General features: G+C 47.5%; 1 protein-coding gene across 1 annotated transcript in view; it reads left to right on the top strand.

Moving 5' to 3' along the window:
• Positions 1-21,547, top strand: part of LOC311511998 (matrix metalloproteinase-9-like) — a 34,267-nt gene extending 12,720 nt beyond the window's left edge. Inside the window, exon 6 of the mRNA XM_084612969.1 lies at positions 21,336-21,547. The gene's annotated coding sequence lies outside the window, so the exon portion shown is untranslated. The remainder of the gene's footprint in view (positions 1-21,335) is intronic.
• Positions 21,548-22,108: the final 561 nt, after the last annotated feature.

Raw genomic sequence — 22,108 nt, 5'->3', positions numbered from 1 at the left:
CTTGTTGCTCAGGCTTCTAAACTTAATCCAGAGACTCTCAGGTTTTTCTGCAGTTTCATACTTGAGCTCTGAGCAGTCATACTGCTCCCTTACATACAGTGCAACTCCCCCACTTTTTCTGGCCTCCCTGTCCTTCCTGAACAGTTTATATCCATCCATGACAGTACTCCATTCATGCGAGTTATCCCACCAAGTCTCTGTTATTCCAATCACATCATAATTCCTTGACTGTGCCAGGACCTCCAGTTCTCCCTGCTTGTTTCCCAGGCTTTGTGCATTTGTGTATAGGCACTTGAGATAACCCGCTGATCACCCCTTGTTCTCAGTATGAGGCAGGAGCCCTCCCCTCTCACACGCTCCTGCTCGTGCTTCCTCCCGGTATCCCGCTTCCCCACTTACCTCAGGACTTTGGTCTCCTTCCCCCGGTGAACCTAGTTTAAAGCCCTCCTCACTATGTTAGCCAGCCTGCTCGCGAAGATGCTCTTCCCTCTCTTCGTTAAGTGGAGCCCGTCTCTGCCTAGCACGCCTCCTTCTTGGAACACCATCCCATGGTCGAAGAATGCAAAGCCTTCTCTCCAACACCACCTGCGTAGCCATTCATTGACTTCCACAATTCGACAATCCCTACCCCAGACTTTTCCTTCCACGGGGAGGATGGACGAGAACACCACTTGCGCTTCATACTCCTTTATCCTCCTTCCCAGAGCCATGTAGTCCACAGTGATCTGCTCAAGGTCATTCTTGGCAGTATCATAGAATCATAGAATCATAGAATCATAGAATATCAGGGTTGGAAGAGACCCCAGAAGGTCATCTAGTCCAACCCCCTGCTCAAAGCAGGACCAATTCCCAGTTAAATAATCCCAGCCAGGGCTTTGTCAAGCCTGACCTTAAAAACCTCTAAGGAAGGAGATTCTACCACCTCCCTAGGTAACGCATTCCAGTGTTTCACTACCCTCTTAGTGAAAAAGTTTTTCCTAATATCCAATCTAAACCTCCCCCACTGCAACTTGAGACCATTACTCCTCGTTCTGTCATCTGCTACCATTGAGAACAGTCTAGAGCCATCCTCTTTGGAACCCCCTTTCAGGTAGTTGAAAGCAGCTATCAAATCCCCCCTCATTCTTCTCTTCTGCAGGCTAAACAATCCCAGCTCCCTCAGCCTCTCCTCATAACTCATGTGTTCCAGTCCCCTAATCATTTTTGTTGCCCTTCGCTGGACTCTCTCCAATTTATCCACATCCTTCTTGAAGTGTGGGGCCCAAAACTGGACACAGTACTCCAGATGAGGCCTCACCAATGTCGAATAGAGGGGAACGATCACGTCCCTCGATCTGCTCGCTATGCCCCTACTTATACATCCCAAAATGCCATTGGCCTTCTTGGCAACAAGGGCACACTGCTGACTCATATCCAGCTTCTCGTCCACTGTCACCCCTAGGTCCTTTTCCGCAGAACTGCTGCCGAGCCATTCGGTCCCTAGTCTGTAGCTGTGCATTGGGTTCTTCCGTCCTAAGTGCAGGACCCTGCACTTATCCTTATTGAACCTCATCAGATTCCTTTTGGCCCAATCCTCCAATTTGTCTAGGTCCTTCTGTATCCTATCCCTCCCCTCCAGCGTATCTACCACTCCTCCCAGTTTAGTATCATCCGCAAATTTGCTGATAGTGCAATCCACACCATCCTCCAGATCATTTATGAAGATATTGAATAAAACCGGCCCCAGGACCGACCCTTGGTGCCCACGTGGAAAAGCAGGAAGGGGTAGCATTCCGAGGGCTTGATGAGTCTCGGCAGTCTCTCCGTCAGATGGTGAATCTTAGCTCCTGGCAAGCAGCAGACTTCTCTGTTTTCCCGGTCAGGGCGGCAGATAGATGACTCAGTCCCCCTGAGGAGAGAGTCCCCGACCACCACCACCCGCCTCCTTCTCTTGGGAGTGGTGGTCGTGGAACCCCCAACCTTAGGACAGTGCATCTCATGCCTTTCAACTGGTGGAGTCTCCTTCTGCTCCCTTCCCCCAGATGTATCATCTGGGCCAGTCCCCACAATGGTACCTGTGAAGAGAACATGAAAACGGTTACTTACCTGTGTCCGCGTTGCTGATACATGGACTTCCCCCTTCTTCTTCTGGAGGTCATATGTTGCCAGATTTCTTCACCGTCCTCCTGTCCATGCTGCGCAGCCTGCTCTGAATCTTCAGAACCTTGTGCCTGTAGAAGCATATCCTGATGTCTGTCCAGGAAATCTTCAGTTTCTCTTATGCAACGCAGGGTCGATACCTGTTGCTCCAGACCGTGAACCTTCTCTTCCAATATGGAGACCAGCTTGCACTTTGTACAGACAAAGTCGCTTCTGTCCTCTGGAAGAAAGACAAACATGGCACATCCAGTGGAGGTCACAACAGTTGAACACTCCCCATCCATATTACCTTCCTACTATGAGTTTCCTCAGGAGATGCAGTAATTACTCAGAGAAGTCGTTAGGGTGTAAGCCTCAGTGGGCTCACTCCAGGTGAACTTCCCGGGAAACTCCTGCTGTTTGCTGCTCTGCTGTCCCCCGCTGCTCAGCTGGTTCCCCGCCACTCAGCTGGTTTGCAGAGTGCCGGCTTTTTTTAAACAGCCAGGCTCACCTGAAACAAACACTCCCAACCCCCGCCCTGTTCAGCCAACCAGTCAAGCACTCACTCAAACTTCCAAGCTGCCCTCACTACAAACACTCCGATCCTCTCACCAAACACACACTCAGATACCCAGATACTCACCAGCACAGATCCCAGGCAAACTCCTGCTGTTTGCTGCCCTGCTGTCCCCCGCTGCTCAGCTGGTTCCCCGCCGCTCCTAAGAGTATAAGAACAGCCACACTGGGCCAGAGCAATGATCCATCTAGCCCAGTGTCCTGGCTTCTGACAGTGACTGGGGCCAAGAGCTTCAGAAGGAATGAACAGGAGGGGAGGGCTCCTGCCTCATACTGGGAATGAGGGACGATCAACAGGTTATCTCAAGTGCTTATATACAAATGCACAAAGCCTTGGAAACAAGCAGGGAGAACTGGAGGTCCTGGTGATGTCAAGGAACTATGACGTGATCGGAATAACAGAGACTTGGTGGGATAACTCACATGACTGGAGTACTGTCATGGATGGTTATAAACTGTTCAGGAAGGACAGGCAGGGCAGAAAAGGTGGGGGAGTAGCACTGTATGTAAGGGAGCAGTATGACTGCTCAGAGCTCCGGTACGAAACTGCAGAAAAACCTGAGTGTCTCTGGATTAAGTTTAGAAGTGTGTGCAACAAGAGTGATGTAGTGGTGGGAGTCTGCTATAGACCACCGGACCAGGGGGATGAGGTAGATGAGGCTTTCTTCCGGCAGCTCACGGAAGCTACTAGATCGCATGCCCTGATTCTCATGGGTGACTTTAATTTTCCTGATATCTGCTGGGAGAGCAATACAGCGGTGCATAGACAATCCAGGAAGTTTTTGGAAAGCGTAGGGGACAATTTCCTGGCGCAAGTGCTAGAGGAGCCAACTAGGGGGGGCGCTTTTCTTGACCTGCTGCTCACAAACCGGGTAAAATTAGTGGGGGAAGCAAAAGTGGATGGGAATCTGGGAGGCAGTGACCATGAGTTGGTTGAGTTCAGGATCCTGACGCAGGAAAGAAAAGTAAGCAGCAGGATACGGACCCTGGACTTCAGGAAAGCAGACTTCGACTCCCTCAGGGAACGGATGGCCAGGATCCCCTGGGGGACTAACTTGAAGGGGAAAGGAGTCCAGGAGAGCTGGCTGTATTTCAAGGAATCCCTGATGAGGTTATAGGGACAAACCATCCCAATGAGTCGAAAGAATAGTAAATATGGCAGGCGACCAGCTTGGCTTAATGGTGAAATCCTAGCGGATCTTAAACATAAAAAAGAAGCTTACAAGAAGTGGAAGGTTGGACATATGACCAGGGAAGAGTATAAAAATATTGCTCGGGCATGTAGGAATGTTATCAGGAGGGCCAAATCGCACCTGGAGCTGCAGCTAGCCAGAGATGTCAAGAGTAACAAGAAGGGTTTCTTCAGGTATGTTGGCAACAAGAAGAAAGCCAAGGAATGTGTGGGCCCCTTACTGAATGAGGGAGGCAACCTAGTGACAGAGGATGTGGAAAAAGCTAATGTACTCAATGCTTTTTTTGCCTCTGTTTTCACTAACAAGGTCAGCTCCCAGACTGCTGCGCTGGGCATCACAAAATGGGGAAGAGATGGCCAGCCCTCTGGAGATAGAGGTGGTTAGGGACTATTTAGAAAAGCTGGATGTGCACAAGTCCATGGGGCCGGACGAGTTGCATCCGAGAGTGCTGAAGGAATTGGCGGCTGTGATTGCAGAGCCATTGGCCATTATCTTTGAAAACTCGTGGCGAACAGGGGAAGTCCCGGATGACTGGAAAAAGGCTAATGTAGTGCCAATCTTTAAAAAAGGGAAGAAGGAGGATCCTGGGAACTACAGGCCAGTCAGCCTCACCTCAGTCCCTGGAAAAATCATGGAGCAGGTCCTCAAAGAATCAATCCTGAAGCACTTGCATGAGAGGAAAGTGATCAGGAACAGCCAGCATGGATTCACCAAGGGAAGGTCATGCCTGACTAATCTAATCGCCTTTTATGATGAGATTACTGGTTCTGTGGATGAAGGGAAAGCAGTGGATGTATTGTTTCTTGACTTTAGCAAAGCTTTTGACACGGTCTCCCACAGTATTCTTGTCAGCAAGTTAAGGAAGTATGGGCTGGATGAATGCACTATAAGGTGGGTAGAAAGCTGGCTAGATTGTCGGGCTCAACGGGTAGTGATCAATGGCTCCATGTCTAGTTGGCAGCCGGTATCAAGTGGAGTGCCCCAAGGGTCGGTCCTGGGGCCGGTTTTGTTCAATATCTTCATAAATGATCTGGAGGATGGTGTGGATTGCACTCTCAGCAAATTTGCGGATGATACTAAACTGGGAGGAGTGGTAGATACGCTGGAGGGGAGGGATAGGATACAGAAGGACCTAGACAAATTGGAGGATTGGGCCAAAAGAAATCTGATGAGGTTTAATAAGGCTTGACAAAGCCCTGGCTGGGATGATTTAACTGGGAATTGGTCCTGCTTTGAGCAGGGGGTTGGACTAGATGACCTTCTGGGGTCCCTTCCAACCCTGATATTCTATGATTCTATGATTCTAAGGATAAGTGCAGGGTCCTGCACTTAGGACAGAAGAACCCAATGCACAGCTACAGACTAGGGACCGAATGGCTAGGCAGCAGTTCTGCGGAAAAGGACCTAGGGGTGACAGTGGACGAGAAGCTGGATATGAGTCAGCAGTGTGCCCTTGTTGCCAAGAAGGCCAATGGCATTTTGGGATGTATAAGTAGGGGCATAGCGAGCAGATCGAGGGACGTGATCGTCCCCCTCTATTCGACATTGGTGAGGCCTCATCTGGAGTACTGTGTCCAGTTTTGGGCCCCACACTTCAAGAAGGATGTGGATAAATTGGAGAGAGTCCAGCGAAGGGCAACAAAAATGATTAGGGGACTGGAACACATGAGTTATGAGGAGAGGCTGAGGGAGCTGGGATTGTTTAGCCTGCAGAAGAAAAGAATGAGGGGGGATTTGATAGCTGCTTTCAACTACCTGAAAGGGGGTTCCAAAGAGGATGGCTCTAGACTGTTCTCAATGGTAGCAGATGACAGAACGAGGAGTAATGGTCTCAAGTTGCAGTGGGGGAGGTTTAGATTGGATATTAGGAAAAACTTTTTCACTAAGAGGGTGGTGAAACACTGGAATGCGTTACCTAGGGAGGTGGTAGAATCTCCTTCCTTAGAGGTTTTTAAGGTCAGGCTTGACAAAGCCCTGGCTGGGATGATTTGACTGGGAATTGGTCCTGCTTTGAGCAGGGGGTTGGACTAGATGACCTTCTGGGGTCCCTTCCAACCCTGATGTTCTATGATTCTATGAACAGAACAGGGTAATTATTGAGTGATCCATCCGCTGTCATCGACTCCCAGCTCCTAGCAGTCAGAGGTTTGGGACACCCAGAACATGGGGTTGTGTCCCTGGCCATCCTGGCTAATAGCCAGGAACTTCTCTCATTCTCTTTTGAATCCCATTATAGTTTTGGCCTCACAACATCCCCTGGCAAGGAGTTCCACAGATTGACTGTGCGTTGGGTGAAGAAATACTTCCTTTCCTTTGTTTTAAACCTGCTGCATGTTAATTTCATCAGGTGCCTGGTTCTTGTGTTATGTGATCAGATTCGCCCCTCAGTCGTCTCTTTGCCAAACTGAAAAATCCCCGTCTTATTAATCTCTCCTCATATGCAGCCTTTCCAGCCCCTAATCATTTTTGTTGTCCTTTTCTGAACCTTTTCCAATTCCAATGTATCTTTTTGGAGATGGGGCACCCAGTATTCAAGATGTGGGCGTACCATGGATTTATATAGAGGCAATATGATATTTTCTGTCCTATTTTCTATTCCTTTCTTGATGATTCCCAACAGTCTGTTGGCTTTTTTGACTGCCGTTGCACATTGAGTGGATGTTTTGAGAGAACGCTCCACAATGATTCCAAGATCTCTCTCTTGAGTGATAACAGCTCATTTAGACCCCATCATTCTGCATGTACAGTTGGGATTATGTTTTTCAATATGCCTTACTTTGCATTTATCCACACCGTCAACTAGCCCAGCCCCCAGCGCTGACGGGCTGCCAGCCCAGAGAAATTCCTCTGTGGGGGAAAAAAAAAAGCTACTTTTCCGCAGTCGATCCCGCTCTGTGTTCTCTTTTCAATATCTCCATTTACCTTACGATGACTGGAATGGATTTGACAGTACCTCGGTTTCCATGATGGAATGGCTAATGGAGTTTCTACCCCACTCGGTATTGCTGAGACCGGCTGTGGCAACACGCATTTCCCAATGCGTTACAAACCTCTTTCAATGAGTCTTTATTTTCTGAATCACAGATCTACAGTAACAAATATACACATGCCATTACTGAGTGCATCCGCCCCAGTCCTCACCCACCCTGTGCTCACCAAAGAGGGCTGTGGAGACAGGGGTGTCCAGCAACGCCCACCCCCACCCCTGGTTCCCTGGTGGCTCAGGTCGAAGCCAGAGACGTGGACGATGGGGTCAGCGTGGAGCTCACCTCCTCCATGGAGTAGCCTGAGCAGCAGCCAGGCAAGATCGCACTTGGGGGCAGGGAGCTTTCAAATACAGGGCCTGCAAACCAGACCCCCTCAACTTCTGGCATCAAAAGCCTGAGCCGACTCTGTGCCTGGGGCCGAGAGCTCTGAGCCAGCCTGTGCAGCGAGACAGGCTGGGCTGCTGGGTGAAGGCGAATCCCTGTGTTCAGAACTCCGTCAGGATGGTCCATGGTCCAGGGGCTGCGTGTGGACTCAGGTGGGGTGGGGTGGGGAGGGTGTCACATCGCCCCCACCCCCTGATTTCTGCAAGGGTTTATAAGCTCTGCCCTGAGCCCCGCTAAATACCACCAGCACCTTTCCACTGTGCCCCCCGCTCTCAACCGTTACGCGTCGTTTCTGCAGGCGGGACAGGGGGTGAGGGTTATTGGCGCCTAGCTAAGACAAAGCCCCGAATATCGGGACAGTCCCAAGAAATCGTGACGTCTGGTCACCCCAGTTCCAGCGGAGCTGTTGCGGGACGGGGCTCATCCCTCACCCTCTTCCAGTCCCCCAGTGTTTAGCATTTCAGTGCTGCAGAGAAGTTTCCACAGTCAGCGCGGCCGGCCAGTCTGCACTGCTGGTGTCCTCCGGCCGCCTCAGCTCTGCCGGCTCCACATTTCCTGCGTGGGGCCTGCGTCCCTGGGATGGGGCAGCCCTGGCAGGGAAGCCAAAACAGCTGCGGAACGACACATGTAGCGAGCAATATTATTTTTCTGCCGTATCAGCAGCGCCGCCACCATCACCAACACCCCCACTGACCCCACCGCCGCCACCACAACCTCTGCAATACAGCCTCTCTACCGTGCTCAGCGTTCCACTCTGGTGTGAACAAAAGGGGTTTTCCGGTTCAAGGTGCTCCGCAGTCCCCAGCTAATCGTGGGTTTGCCGATTTCCCTGGGTTCAGAGGTGCTACCGTAACACACCTAAGCAATAATGTACAGCACCTAGCGCAGTGGGGTGCTGGGCCATGACTGGGCCTGCTAGGCACTATACACTTTAAATTAAGGTTCACTTGATAGCTGGTTTATAAGGCGTTCGTACGTGGTGAATATATGTTCTCAACATGCTAAAGACACAAGTAACGAGTGTGCTTGTCTACACAGGGCCACTCAGGAAAACTAATCCAAATTGTCTTTTAACAGCATTAAACCCCTGTGTGGACACTCTCCTTCAAGATTAAAGTGGCCTGAATTCAATTTAGCTTAATTCACTTCCCAAGTGAATCAAATTCAGGCCACTTCAGCTCTAAATAAGTGTGTCCACACAGGGGGAAGTCAATACAGTTTAGTGAATCCACTTTAAATTCAGGGCAAATCTATACTACAAAATTAAGTCAACCTAAGTTACGTGGACGTACAGTTGGGTAGTAATTAAATCGCTTTTGTGTGTCCACACTACTCTCCTTGTGTTGGCAGTGCGCGTCCTCACCGGGACCGCTGGTACCGATTTAACTGCCAGTGTGGGGCATTGTGGGATGGCTTCTGAAGGCAGCAATGGTTGACGTCAGTAGCGCAATGTCTACACTGACACTGCATCGATCTAAGTACCTCCACGCAAGCGCTACGCCTCTTCCGGATGTGGGTTATTAAGTCGGTTCAGCGGGCGAGTTCCACGGATGGTAGCTGCCTTTTAGTGTAGACACTTGCAGAGTCGGGGCGAAGTAAGCTGGCTTATGTAGTCTTAACTCTGTAGTGTAGACCAGAGCCTGCACTTTGTCTTAATTCGGATTAATTTTCCTGAGGGTCCCTGTGTAGACAAACCCTGCAACCACCATTCAACCCTTTCTAAATTACTTCTACATGGAACCTCAATATAAAGTGTCACCCAAGAAATCAAGTCATAGATGGGCATGGACTTGGGGTTGGGAGCCAAGCGGTTCAGTACCCGGAGGTTCTGCCCCACGCACTCTGCTCCGTTGGCCAGTAAGGCGAGGAGAAGTGATGTAAAGCCATGGAAGGCTCTCTCGGGAGATGGAGATATGACTCCGCTACTCCCTGCCCCGCTGCGACCAGGGAGCACGGAGACCCTCCCTCCTGGCTGCTTCTTGGCGTCTAGCTGACACCGCGCTGTTCCTTGCTGTCTGGCCTGTCCATGCCTGACAGGAGCCCGGTGGGACAATCTGCCGGGGAGCTGGGCAGCAGCCAGAATTAGCTGGCAATCCCAGCAGCTCAGCAGCCTGTTCCCAGCCCCATCACTCACCCGCCACTGCCATCCCATTGCTGAGCAGGGCCACCTGGGAGGCCGGAGCGGAGGTTGGCACAGGCTCTGGAATGAGACAATGCAGAGGCGGTGGCAGCGAGTGGATGCAGAGTCCCAGGAGGTCAGAGCAGAGGGATCCCATCCACCCCAACCCCTTAACCTCCCCTCCCCCCTGCAATGTCGCTGCACAGAGTCAGAGCACGGTAGGGCTGAGAGGGACCTCGAGAGGGCATCTGGGCCAGCCCCCTGCGCTGAGCCCAGACCAGTAACCCTTGATCAGCCCTGGCAGGGGGTTTGTCTGACCTGTTCTTAAAAACCTCTGATGAAGGGGATTCGCCAACCTCCCTTGGAAGCCTGTTCCAGATCTTCACCAGCCCTAGAGTGAGAAACCTTTTCCTCCTGCAGAACCAAAACCTCCCTTGCTGCAGATTATCATGGAATCATAGAAGATTAAGGTTGGAAGAGACTTCAGGAGGTCATCTAGTCCAACCCCCTGCTCAAAGCAGGACCAATCCCCAACTAAATCATCCCAGCCAGGGCGTTGTCAAGCTGGGCCTTAAAAAACCTCTAAGGATGGAGATTCCACCACCTCCCTAGGTAACCCATTCCAGTGCTTCACCATCCTCCTAGTGAAATATTGTTTCCTAATATCCAACATAGACCTCCCCCACTGCAACTTGAGACCAGTGCTCCTTGTTCTTTCATCTGCCAGCACTGAAAACAGCTGAGCTCCATCCTCTTTGGAACCCCCCTTCAGGTAGTTGAAGGCTGCTATCAAATCCGCCCTCACTCTTCTCTTCTGCTGACTAAATAACTCCGGTTCCCTCAGCCTCTCCTCATAAGTCATGTGCCCCAGCCCCCTAATAATTTTCGTTGCCCTCCGCTGGACTCCCTCCAATTTGTCCACATCCTTTCTGTAGTGGAGGGCCCAAAACTGGACACAATACTCCAGATATGGCCTCACCAGTGCCGAATAAAGGGGAATAATCACTTCCTTCAATCTGCTGGCAATGCTAATACTAATGTAGCCTGTCATAAATATAAAGGGAAGGGTAACAACCTTAATGTATGCAGTAACATAAAATTCCTCCTGGCCAGGGTATAGAATCACTTACCTGTAAGAGGTTAATCAGTTCAATTAATCTAGTTGGCACCTGACCAGAAGGACCAATGGGGAAAGAAGATACTTTCAAATTGGTGCGGGGGGGGAGTTTTTGTTTGTGCTCTCTTTGTTTGTTCCCTCTCAGGACAGAGAGAGAGACCAGGCAGGTAAACCAGCTCCTAAAATGACACCTGAGATGATAGATCTAAAAGTACAGAAATTGTAAGTAAAGGCAAGGAAATGCATTAGATTATCTTTTGTTTTAGCTTGTGAATTTTCCCTATGCTAAGAGGGAGGTTTATGCCTGTTTTTGTAATGGGGAAGTTGAGCTTAGAGGGGAATTCTCTGTGTTTTAACTCTTTTTATCACCCTATAAAACTACCTTCCATCCTGATTTTACACGGGTGCTTCTTTTACTTTTTTCTTTATAATAAAGTTCTTCTTTTAAGCACCTGACTGATTTTTAGTGTCCTAAAAACAAAGGGTCTGGTTTGTACTTTTATTAAAGGCAATTGCTTAATATAGTATTCTCAAGCCTCCCCAAGAAAGAGAGTGAAAGGGCTTGGGGGGATATTTTGGGGAAATAGGAACTCCAAGTGGTCCTTTTCCTGAATCTTTGTCTAAATCACTTGGTGGTAGCAGAAATACTGTCCAAGGGCAAGGAAAGGATTTGTGCCTTGGGGAAGTTTTTAACCTAAGTTGGAATTTATAAGCTTAGGGGGTCTTTCATGTGGGTCCCCACATCTGTATCCCAGAGTTCAGAGTGGAGAGGGAACCCTGACACAGCCCAATATGCTGTTAGCCTTCTTGGCAACAAGGGCACACTGCTGACTCATATCCAGCTTCTCATCCACTGTAATCCCAGGTCCTTTTCTCAGAACTGCCACTTAACCAGTTGGTCCCCAGCCTGTAGCAGTACTTGGGATTCTTCCGTCCTAAGTGTAGGACTCTGCACTTGTCCTTGTTGAACCTTATCAGGTTTCTCTTGGCCCAATCCTCCAATTTGTCTAGGTCACTCTGTATCCTATCCCTACCCTCCAGCATATCTATCTCTCCTCCCAGCTTAGTATCATCCGCAAACTTGCTGAGAGTGCAATCCACACCATCCTCCAGATCATTAATGAAGATATTGAACAAAACTGGCCCCAGGACCGACCCCTGGGGCACTCTGCTTGATACCGGCTGCCAACTAGACATCAAGCCATTGATCACTATCCATTGAGCCTGATGATCTAGCCAGCTTTCTATCCACCTTATAGTCCATTCATCCAATCCACACTTCTTTAACTTGCTGGTAAGAATACAGTGGGAGACCGTATCAAAAGCTTTGCTAAAGTCAAGATGTATCACATCCACTGCTTTCCCCATATCCACAGAGCCAGTTATCTCATCATAGAAGGCAATCAGGGTGGTCAGGCATGACTTGCCCTTGATGAATCCATGTTCACAGTTCCTGATCACCTTCCTCTCTTCCAAGTGCTTCAAAATGGATTCCTTGAGGACCGGCTCCATAATTTTGCCGGGGAATGAAGTGAGCCTCACCGGTCTGTATTTCCCTGGGTTCTCCTTCTTCCCTTTTTTAAAGATGGGCACTATATTTGCCTTTTTCCAATCGTCCGGGACCTCCCCCGATCACCATGAGTTTTCAGCACCGACCTAGAGTTTGGGCCACATGTCTCTGCAGAACACAGATACTGAGATCAGATCAGCTCAGCTCTGGGGTTTCTCAGTTAAAAAGGGACTTGCCCCAGCACCCAGTGTACAGACTTTCTGGGAGCTTGAACCCCATATAAACTCATCTCACACTGTATCAAGTTTTATTTAGTGTGAGTTCATATTATTCACCCTCTTTCCTGAAGTAAAGAGAGATATGCACAGACTGTTTGCCCCCTCAGGTAACAATTACTTACACTGGGTTTTTTAACAAACAAAAATGATTTTATTAAGTATAAAAGGTAGGTTTAAGTGATCATAAAGGATTACAGATGGAAAAAAGTAAGTCACTAATCAAAATAAAACAAACACGCAAGGCTAAGATCAATACACTAAGAAACTGGTTACATGTAATATCTCACCCTCAACTATGTTCCAATAAGTTTCTTTCACAGACTAGGCTCATTCCTAGTCTGGGCCTAATCTTTCCCCCTGGTTCAATCTTTGTTAGTTCCAGCAGACAGCCTGGGTGGTAAGCAGGGGGTTTCCTCATGACTGGCAGCAGCCCGCTTTGTCCTGTTCCACACCCTTATATAGATTTGGCAAAAGGCAGGAGCCCTTTGGCTCAGTTTGACCCCCTTCCCAATTTCTCATGGAAAAGTACAAGGTTTAAGATGGATTCCAGTATCAGGTGACATGGTCACATATCTCTGTAAAAACAACGAGGAGTCCTTGTGGCACCTTAGAGACTAGCATATGCCTCTGTGTGACCCCCATCTCCATACTTCATGGGTTGGCCCACATGTCCATAGGAAGGCTTACAGGAGAACAAAACCATTCACAGCTCATGGTTTATTGCTTAAGAGTCATCAGGTTTCTGAAGTACCCTTAAGGGCCCTCACTTTGCATAATTACATAAGTAATACAAGTTTATACCTCACATTTCTAACTTCAGATACAGAAATAATACATGTGTAACCCTTCTACCAAGTGAAGCCAGCAGCAGCCAGGGCCAGGTTCAATATCTAGGGGTTCCTTTCCATCGATCCAACCCAAAACCGTCTCGAGCTCTCACCCAGTAATCTGGGAAATTTACACATCACCCCTGGGTGCCTCTGAGAGGCAATACTTTCCCGCTCGCAAGCATGGAGTCTGAGTGTAGAAAAGAAACTTTTAATAAAAGAGGGAAGTAACTCAGAATTAATTTGGGAAAAAACCGCAAACAGGATTGATAAACTTAAACCATAAGTTAAAGAACCATCCCAAGTATGTTGGGCAGTGTCTTTTTCCCATCAGGTTCTTAAATCCAGCAACCAAAAGTCCACTTCTCATGCCTGACCCTTCTCTGCACCCCACTCACAGTTGCTGCCCTTAGTCAATGCAGTCCCAGAGTTCAGAGGTGCATCTGCAGAGTTCACCTCCCACCCTAGTCGGGGGGGTAAAGAGGCATCTTATTCGCTCTGCTAGCCACCTCTCCACCATTGCCCTGCTGGCCACTCATCACGCCTCTCTGCCGCTGTCCTGCTGGCCATCAGTAACCATCTGCTGCCATCCGTCTCTCAGCTATGAGAGGAAGTATGGGCTGGATGAATGCACCATAAGGTGGGTAGAAAGCTGGCTAAATTGTCGGGCTCAATGGGTAGTGATCAATGGCTCCATGTCTAGTTGGCAGCCGGTATCAAGTGGAGTGCCCCAGGGGTCGGTCCTGGGGCCGGTTTTATTCAATATCTTCATAAATGATCTGGAGGATGGTGTGGATTGCACTCTCAGCAAATTTGCGGATGATACTAAACTGGGAGGAGTGGTAGATACGCTGGAGGGGAGGGATAGGATACAGAAGGACCTAGACCAATTGGAAGATTGGGCCAAAAGGAATCTGATGAGGTTCAATAAGGATAAGTGCAGGGTCCTGCACTTAGGACGGAAGAACCCAATGCACAGCTACAGACTAGGGACCGAATGGCTAGGCAGCAGTTCTGCAGAAAAGGACCTAGGGGTGACAGTGGACGAGAAGCTGGATATGAGTCAGCAGTGTGCCCTTGTTGCCAAGAAGGCCAATGGCATTTTGGGATGTATAAGTAGGGGCATAGCGAGCAGATCGAGGGACGTGATCGTTCCCCTCTATTCGACATTGGTGAGGCCTCATCTGGAGTACTGTGTCCAGTTTTGGGCCCCACACTTCAAGAAGGATGTGGATAAATTGGAGAGAGTCCAGCGAAGGGCAACAAAAATGATTAGGGGACTGGAACACATGAGTTATGAGGAGAGGCTGAGGGAGCTGGGATTGTTTAGCCTGCAGAAGAGAAGAATGAGGGGGGATTTGATAGCTGCTTTCAACTACCTGAAAGGGGGTTCCAAAGAGGATGGCTCTAGACTGTTCTCAATGGTAGCAGATGACAGAACGAGGAGTAATGGTCTCAAGTTGCAGTGGGGGAGGTTTAGATTGGATATTAGGAAAAACTTTTTCACTAAGAGGGTGGTGAAACACTGGAATGCGTTACCTAGGGAGGTGGTAGAATCTCCTTCCTTAGAGGTTTTTAAGGTCAGGCTTGACAAAGCCCTGGCTGGGATGATTTAACTGGGAATTGGTCCTGCTTTGAGCAGGGGGTTGGACTAGATGACCTTCTGGGGTCCCTTCCAACCCTGATATTCTATGATTCTATGATTCTATGATTCTATGACTGCAGCACATCAGTCTCTTAGTAACTTTCAGCTCTGTTGCAGGCTGGACAGAAACAGGCTGGCTCCAGCTCAAGTGATTTCAGCTCCCAGTGATTTTAGCTCTTAGCAGGCAGGGCATACGCAGCCCTACCACAATTAAAATAACAAAGCAGCTCCTAAGGGAGCCTATTTAGCTCTATTCTTTGAACAGTAGGTAGAACAGATCAAACCGGTCTAGGGAATGTCCCTGGGAAGGGCCTACACTCTCCTGACCAGAATACCTGCCCCCACCTTTCTTAGGCCTGGTCTACACTACAAGTTGAGGTCGAATTTAGCAATGTTACCTCAATTTAACCCTGCACCCATCCTCACGATGAAGCCCTTTTTTTCTACTTAAAGGGCTCTTAAAATCGATTTCTTTACTCCACCCCCGACAAGGGGATTAGCGCTGAAATCGGCCTTGCCTGGTCGAATTTGGGGGTACTGTGGATGCAATTTGACAGCATTGGCCTCCGGGAGCTATCCCAGAGTGTTCAGTTGTGACCACTCTGGACAGCACTCTCAACTCAGATGCATTGACCAGGTAGACAGGAAAACGCCCGCGAACTTTTCACTCTCATTTCCTGTTTGGCCAGCGTGGTGAGCTCACCTGCACAGGTCACCATGCAGAGTTCATCATCACAGGACACCATGCAGTCCCAGAATGGCCAAAGAGCTCCAGCATGGACCAAACAGGAGGTACGGAATCTGATCGCTGTATGGGGAGATGAATCCGTGCTGGCAGAACTCCATTCAAAAAGACGAAATGCCAACATATTTGAAAAAATCTCTAATGGCATGAAGGACAAAGGCTATAACAGTCCCACATGAAACTTAAGGTGCTCAGGAAAGCCTACCAAAAAACAGAGAGGCAAACGGCCGCTCCGGTCCAGAGCCCCAGACATGCTGCATGCCATTCTAGGGGGTGCAGTGACCACTACCCCAAACCTGTGCTTTGACTCCATCCAAAGAGTGGGAGGCAACACGGAAACGGGTTTTGGGGGCAAGGAAGATGATGAGGAGGAGGAGGTTGTAGATAGCTCACAGCAAGGAACCAGAGAAACCAGTTTCGCCAACAGCCAGGATCTGTTTATCACCCTGGACCTGGACCCAGTACCCCCCGAACCCACCCCAGGCGGGCTCCCGGACCCTGAAGGCGGAGAAGGGACCTCTGGTGCGTGTACCTTTGTAAATATTATACATGGTTTAAAAGCAAGCATGTTTAATGATTAATTTGCCCTGGCATTCGCGGCCAGTACAGCTACTGGAAAAGTCTGTTAACGTGTCTGGGGATGGAGCACCGCTTTTCCTTCATCCACAGAACCAGTAATCTCATCATAGAAGGCAATTAGATTAGTCAGGCATGACTTGCCCTTTGTTGAATCCATGCTGACTGTTCCTGATCACTTGCCTCTCCTCTAAGTGCTTCAGAATTGATTCCTTGAGGACCTGCTCCACGATTTTTCCAGGGACTGAGGTGAGGCTGACTGGCCTGTAGTTCCCTGGATCCTCCTTCTTCCCTTTTTTAAAGATGGGCACTACATTAGCCTTTTTCCAGTCGTCTGGGACTTCCCCCGATCGCCATGAGTTTTCAAAGATAATGGCCAATGGCTCTGCAATCACATCCGCCATCCAGCTCCACGGACTTGTGCTTGTCCAGCTTTTCTAAATAGTCCCGAACCACTTCTTTCTCCACAGAGGGCTGGTCACCTCCTCCCCATGGTGTCCTGCCCAGTGCAGTAGTCTGGGAGCTGACCTTGTTCATGAAGACAGAGGCAAGAAAAGCATTGAGTACATTAGCTTTTTCCACATCCTCTGTCAGTAAGTTGCCTCCATCTTCAGTAAGGGGCCACAGGTAAAAGAAAAGAGAGTGGGCACCTGACCAAAAGAGCCAATGGGAAGGTAGACCTTTTTAAAATTGGGAAAAAAACCTTTCCCTTTGTCTGTTGTTCTCTGGAGAAGGGGGCATGGAGCAGCAATGCTGTAAGAAGGAGCGCTGTGTAAAACTTGAACCAGGTATGAAAATTCAATAGATCATACCTAGAATTACTTATTTGAAATCCCCCAAATATGTAAGTAAATTAGGAATGTTTAGTTAGACACAATCAGGTTTATTTCTTTATTTTGGCTGGTGGATCTTGTCTGTGTTAACCCCAAATGCTTTTGTTTGCTTGTAACCTTTAAGCTGAACCCCCAAGAAAGCTAGTTTGGGTGCTTAATTTTTATAATTGTTTCTTTTAAGATCGAGCAAAAAGCCTAAGTTCCAAATGTATTTTCTTTCTTTCTTTCTTTCTTTCTTTCTTTCTTTCTTTCTTTCTTTCTTTCTTTCTTTCTTTCTTTCTTTCTTTAATAAAATTTACCTTTTTTGAGAATAGGATTGGATTTTTGGTGTCCTCAGAGGTTTGTGCATATGTTTGTGCATATGTTTAATTATACAAGCCTGGAGTGCCCAGTATTAATTTTTAGAATCCTTGTGAGCCCTCACCTTCTGCACTCAAAGTGCCAAAGTGGGGATTCAGCCCTGACAAATGGGGACTCACCTGGTTATCCATAGGGCAGGAGGAGGCAGGGGTGACTCACTAGGGTTTCAATGGGGCAGGAGGAGGCAGGAAGGACTCACCAGGTTTGCCATACGGGAGGAGGTGGGGGGGGGCAATGGGGACTCACCAGGGTTTCCATGGGGCAGGAGGAGGTGGGGGACTCACCAGGGTTTCTATGGGGCAGGAGCAGGGGGTGCCATCACTCACTGACAGATGCTCACACCGGATCCCCAGTGATGGGCTCTCAACTCCCAGCCCCTCTTCTTATAGTTCCTTTCCCCTCTCTTCCCCCTCCCATGCTGCAGAGGGTGGTGCTCACTCCTGCTGTCCCCATGACCAGGCCAGCAGCAGGGGAGGTGGGTCTCAGCTACTTCATTCAATATTGCCATGAAAGAAAACTCCATGGGGCTGAGCCAAGAGGGGTGGGGCAGATGGGGGAATGGGATGGGAGGTTGAAAGGGGTGGGCAGTTGGGGAGAGGGATGGGAGGTGGTGAGGGCCAGGGCAGACAGCAGTGCAGGATGGGAGGTGGCGAAGGCCAGGCAGACCCCTGGCAGTAGCGTTAGCCCTGTCTGGGTGGGGTTGGTTTGTCTCACGCTGGGGGTGATGGGATGAGGTTCCTGATTCTCTGCCTCATGAGCAAAGCCAATAAAGCTTCAGAGCATCCCGGGGCTTCACACCTCTGTCCCTGTGTCTGGTGCTGTGGCCCTCTGTGCTCCAAAGCAGTACCCTGGCACCCCCATATTTACATGGTAATATCATTATGCTATGTTTTGTACCCAGCATGCCTTGTTAGCCATCATTTGAAAAGCCTTGCTCTGTTGAACATTAATATCCTGTTGGATTGCATGCGCTATCACTGTATTATATGGGAAGTGCAGTGGGGGAGTCAAGTTGCAGTGGGGGAGGTTTAGATTGGATATTAGGAAAAACTTTTTCACTAAGAGGGTGGTGAAACACTGGAATGCGTTACCTAGGGAGGTGGTAGAATCTCCTTCCTTAGAGGTTTTCAAGGTCAGGCTTGACAAAGCCCTGGCTGGGATGATTTAACTGGGAATTGGTCCTGCTTTGAGCAGGGGGTTGGACTAGATGACCTTCTGGGGTCCCTTCCAACCCTGATATTCTATGATTCTATGAAGTGATGAAGTTTGGCTTGGTGTGTGTCACTGGAAGATGTTGTGAGGTTGGGAACACCCACAATCAGCCTTTCAGGTACAACAATGGAGAAGCTGGACAGCACTGATGGCCCATTAAGGGGAATCCATGACTCCCAAGGACCATCTCAGGATCTGTGTACAATGAAGGCTTCTCAGAGGGAGCCTCTGGACGATGGACACGGCTTGACTCATGTCATAGCACAAGATCTTTCCAGAAAGCTGGAAGACCCTATAAAGGAAGGGACATGACTTTTGGCCTCTCGCCTCCCACAACTCAACACCTGGAAGCAAGTTTGTAGAACAAAGACTGTGAACAGGAGAGGTGGTCCTGAAAAGAAGAATCCCAGCCTGTGTATTAAGGAACTCTACCATCTATCGGGGGGAGACACTGCCTGGTTCAAATCTGGTTTAGTTTATAGAAATGCGCAGAAAACTCACGTGATTAACTCAAAAAAATAAAGCAATGAAAAAAATTAATCGTGAATAAACTTGCTACTAAACAATAGAATACCACTTCAAATTTATTAAATATTTTGGATGTTTTTCTATATTTTCAAATATATTAATTTCTATTTCAACACAGAATACAAAGTGTACAGCACTCACTTTATATTATTATTTTTATTACAAATATTTGTACTATAAAAATGATAAACAAAGAAATAGTATTTTTCAGTTCACCTCAAACAAGCCTTGCATAACTCAAATTTTGCGTAAGTCGGAAACATATACCTGTATGTTACACAAAAATTTCTGCAACTTGAAAATCCTATTTCTGGCTTATGGAGCTTTTTCCGTAAGTGTGAATTTGTGTAAGTGGAGTCTTGTGTAACCCGGGGAGCGTCTGTAGTGCAATCTCTTTATCGTGAAGTGTAACTTAGAAATGTAAGGGGGGGGTAGTTACATAACTGCACTTAAAAACAAAACAATATAAAACTTTAGAGTCTATAAGTCCACTCAGTCCTACTTCTTGTTCAGCTAATCACTAAAACAAACAAATTTGTTTACATTTACGGGAGATACTGCTGCCTACTTCTTATTTACAATGTCATCTGAAAGTGAGAACAGGCATTCGCATGGCACTTTTGTAGCTGGTGTTGCAAGGTATTTACATCCAAATATGCTAAACGTTCGTTTGCCCCTTCATGCTTCACCCACCATTCCAGAGGACATGCTTCCATGCTGATGATGCTCATTTTAAAAAAATGTGCTAATTAAATTTGTGACTGAACTTCTTGGGGGAGAATTCTATGTATCCTGCTCTGTTTTACCCACATTCTCTCATATATTTCATGTTATAGTAGTCTTGGATGATGACCCAGCACATGTTGGTCATTTAAGAACACTTTCACTCCAGATTTGACAAAACGCAGACGGTACCAATGTGAAATTTCTAAAAATAGCTACAGCACTCGACCTCAGGTTTAAGAATCTGAAGTGCCTTCCAAAATCTGATCGGGACGGGGTGTGGAGCATGCTTTCAGAAGTCTTAAAAGAGAAACACTTGATGGGGAAACTACAGAACCCAAACCACCAAAAATGAAAATCAACCTTCTGCTGGTGGCAGCTGACTCAGATGATGAAAAGGATCATGCATGGGGCTGCTCTGCTTTGGATTGTTATCCAGCGGAACCCGTCATCAGCATGGACACATGTCCTCTGGAATGGTGGTTGAAGCATGAAGGGACATATAAATCTTTAGCGCATCTGGCAGGTAAATATCTTGCGACACTAGCTACAAGAGTGTCATGTGAATGCCTGTTCTCACTCTTAGGTGACATTGAAAACAAGAAGTGGGCAGCATTATCTCCTGCAAATAGAAGGGGAGGGGGGCAGGATAGCTCAGTGGTTTGAGCATCGGCCTGCTATACCCAGGGTTGTTGTGAGTTCAATCCTTGAGGGGGCCATTTAGGGATCTGGGGAAAAAATTGGATTGGTCCTGCTTTGAGCAGTGGGTTGGACTAGATGACCTCCTGAGGTCCCTTGCTAACCCTGATATTCTATGGTAAACAAGCTTGTTTGTCTGAACAATTGGCTGAAATAGAAATTTAATAGAATGCCATTTATATTAATGTAGAGAGCTTCTACATCCATAGTGGCTAATAGGAGAACACTTCAATCTCCCTGGTCACTCAATAACAGACCTAAAATTGGCAATTCTTCAACAACAAAAGCTTCAAAAACAGATTTCAATATGAAACTGCAGAACTGGAATTAATTTGCAAACTGGACACCATCAAATTAGCCCTGAATAAAGACTGGGAGGGGTCAGGTCATTACAAGACCTAATTTCCCCCTACTGTTACTCACACCTTTTTGTGAACTGTTTGAAATGGGCCAGTCTCATTACCACCACAAAAGTGATTTGTCCTCCCTTGGTATCCTACTGTTCATTGAATTGTCTCATTAGACTGACCTCCCACTTGGTAAGGCAACTCCCATCTTTTCATGTGCTGTATATTTATACCTGCTACTGTATTTTCCACTCCATGCATCTGATGAAGTGGATTCTAGCCCACGAAAGCTTATGCCCAAATAAATTTTTTAGTCTCTAAGGTGCCGCAAGGACTCCTCATTGTTTTTATAAAATATCAGTAATGCACCTCAAGTGAAAATGAATTTCTACACAACAATTGCAAAAGTATAGCTTCTGTTATAAAAGACTTGTTCCCTATTACTTTGTAAACACACTAAATTAATCAGTGTATTAAATTTTTGTTACTAAAAACAAGAGAAATGTAAAAACAAACAAACAAAAAATGTATTATGTTAACTAACTTAAGCTGTTTAAGGTTGCATCCCACAGACCAAAGACACCAGAAGATATCGCACCACAAAGACACCAGAAGATATCAAACCACAAAATACCAGATGATATCAGTAAACAGTGAAGAAGCCCCCCAAGCATCAAGAAAATTAAAATGAAGTGCTTTAGAAATAAGAGACTGGCCAAATACACTTCAGTCTTCCATATGTGAACAATTAAGTTGGCCATCAGCTAGAAATCACTGTCAGTTCATTTGAATTTGGCTACTCTGTAAAAGCAACTATTATCTCTGTATTACTGTATTATTGTTGTGGTGTTGTCTTATTGTTGTATTGCTGTATTCTTGCTCTATATCATTTACAACATGCATAACATGGCTAAACTGTTTAGCCAACACACAGGTAAAAATTAACAAATGAACAGCAGCAAAAAACATGAAGGCAAGGAAAAAAACAAATTGGTAAAGATATTAAGTTACACGGTAACTATAGATTAGGTAAACAAATTGCCTGTTAGTACCCGTCACAATTTGGGTCAGTGACACTGCAACCTAACTGAGGCACATGTTATTCAAAACAATCCTGATCAGTGTCTGGATACCAGTACTGGATACTAATCCTGATCAGTGTCTGGATACCAGTACTCCATCCTGACACTGCAATACTTGCTTAATTGGTTACTGTCCATGCAGTAGGTTTATCTGGAAGACAGCATCCACCAGAAACAACTGGATCTACGTCATCTACTGGGGTATCACAGAGCAGTTCAACCAATGGAACAGAGAAGTTGGCCACTTCT

The sequence above is a fragment of the Lepidochelys olivacea genome, assembly GCF_965140295.1.
Source record: "Lepidochelys olivacea isolate rLepOli2 genome assembly, chromosome: 23".
Lineage (NCBI taxonomy): Eukaryota > Metazoa > Chordata > Testudines > Cheloniidae > Lepidochelys > Lepidochelys olivacea.
The sequence above is the reverse complement of the archived record's forward strand: the minus strand, read 5'-3'. Positions and strand labels throughout refer to the sequence as shown.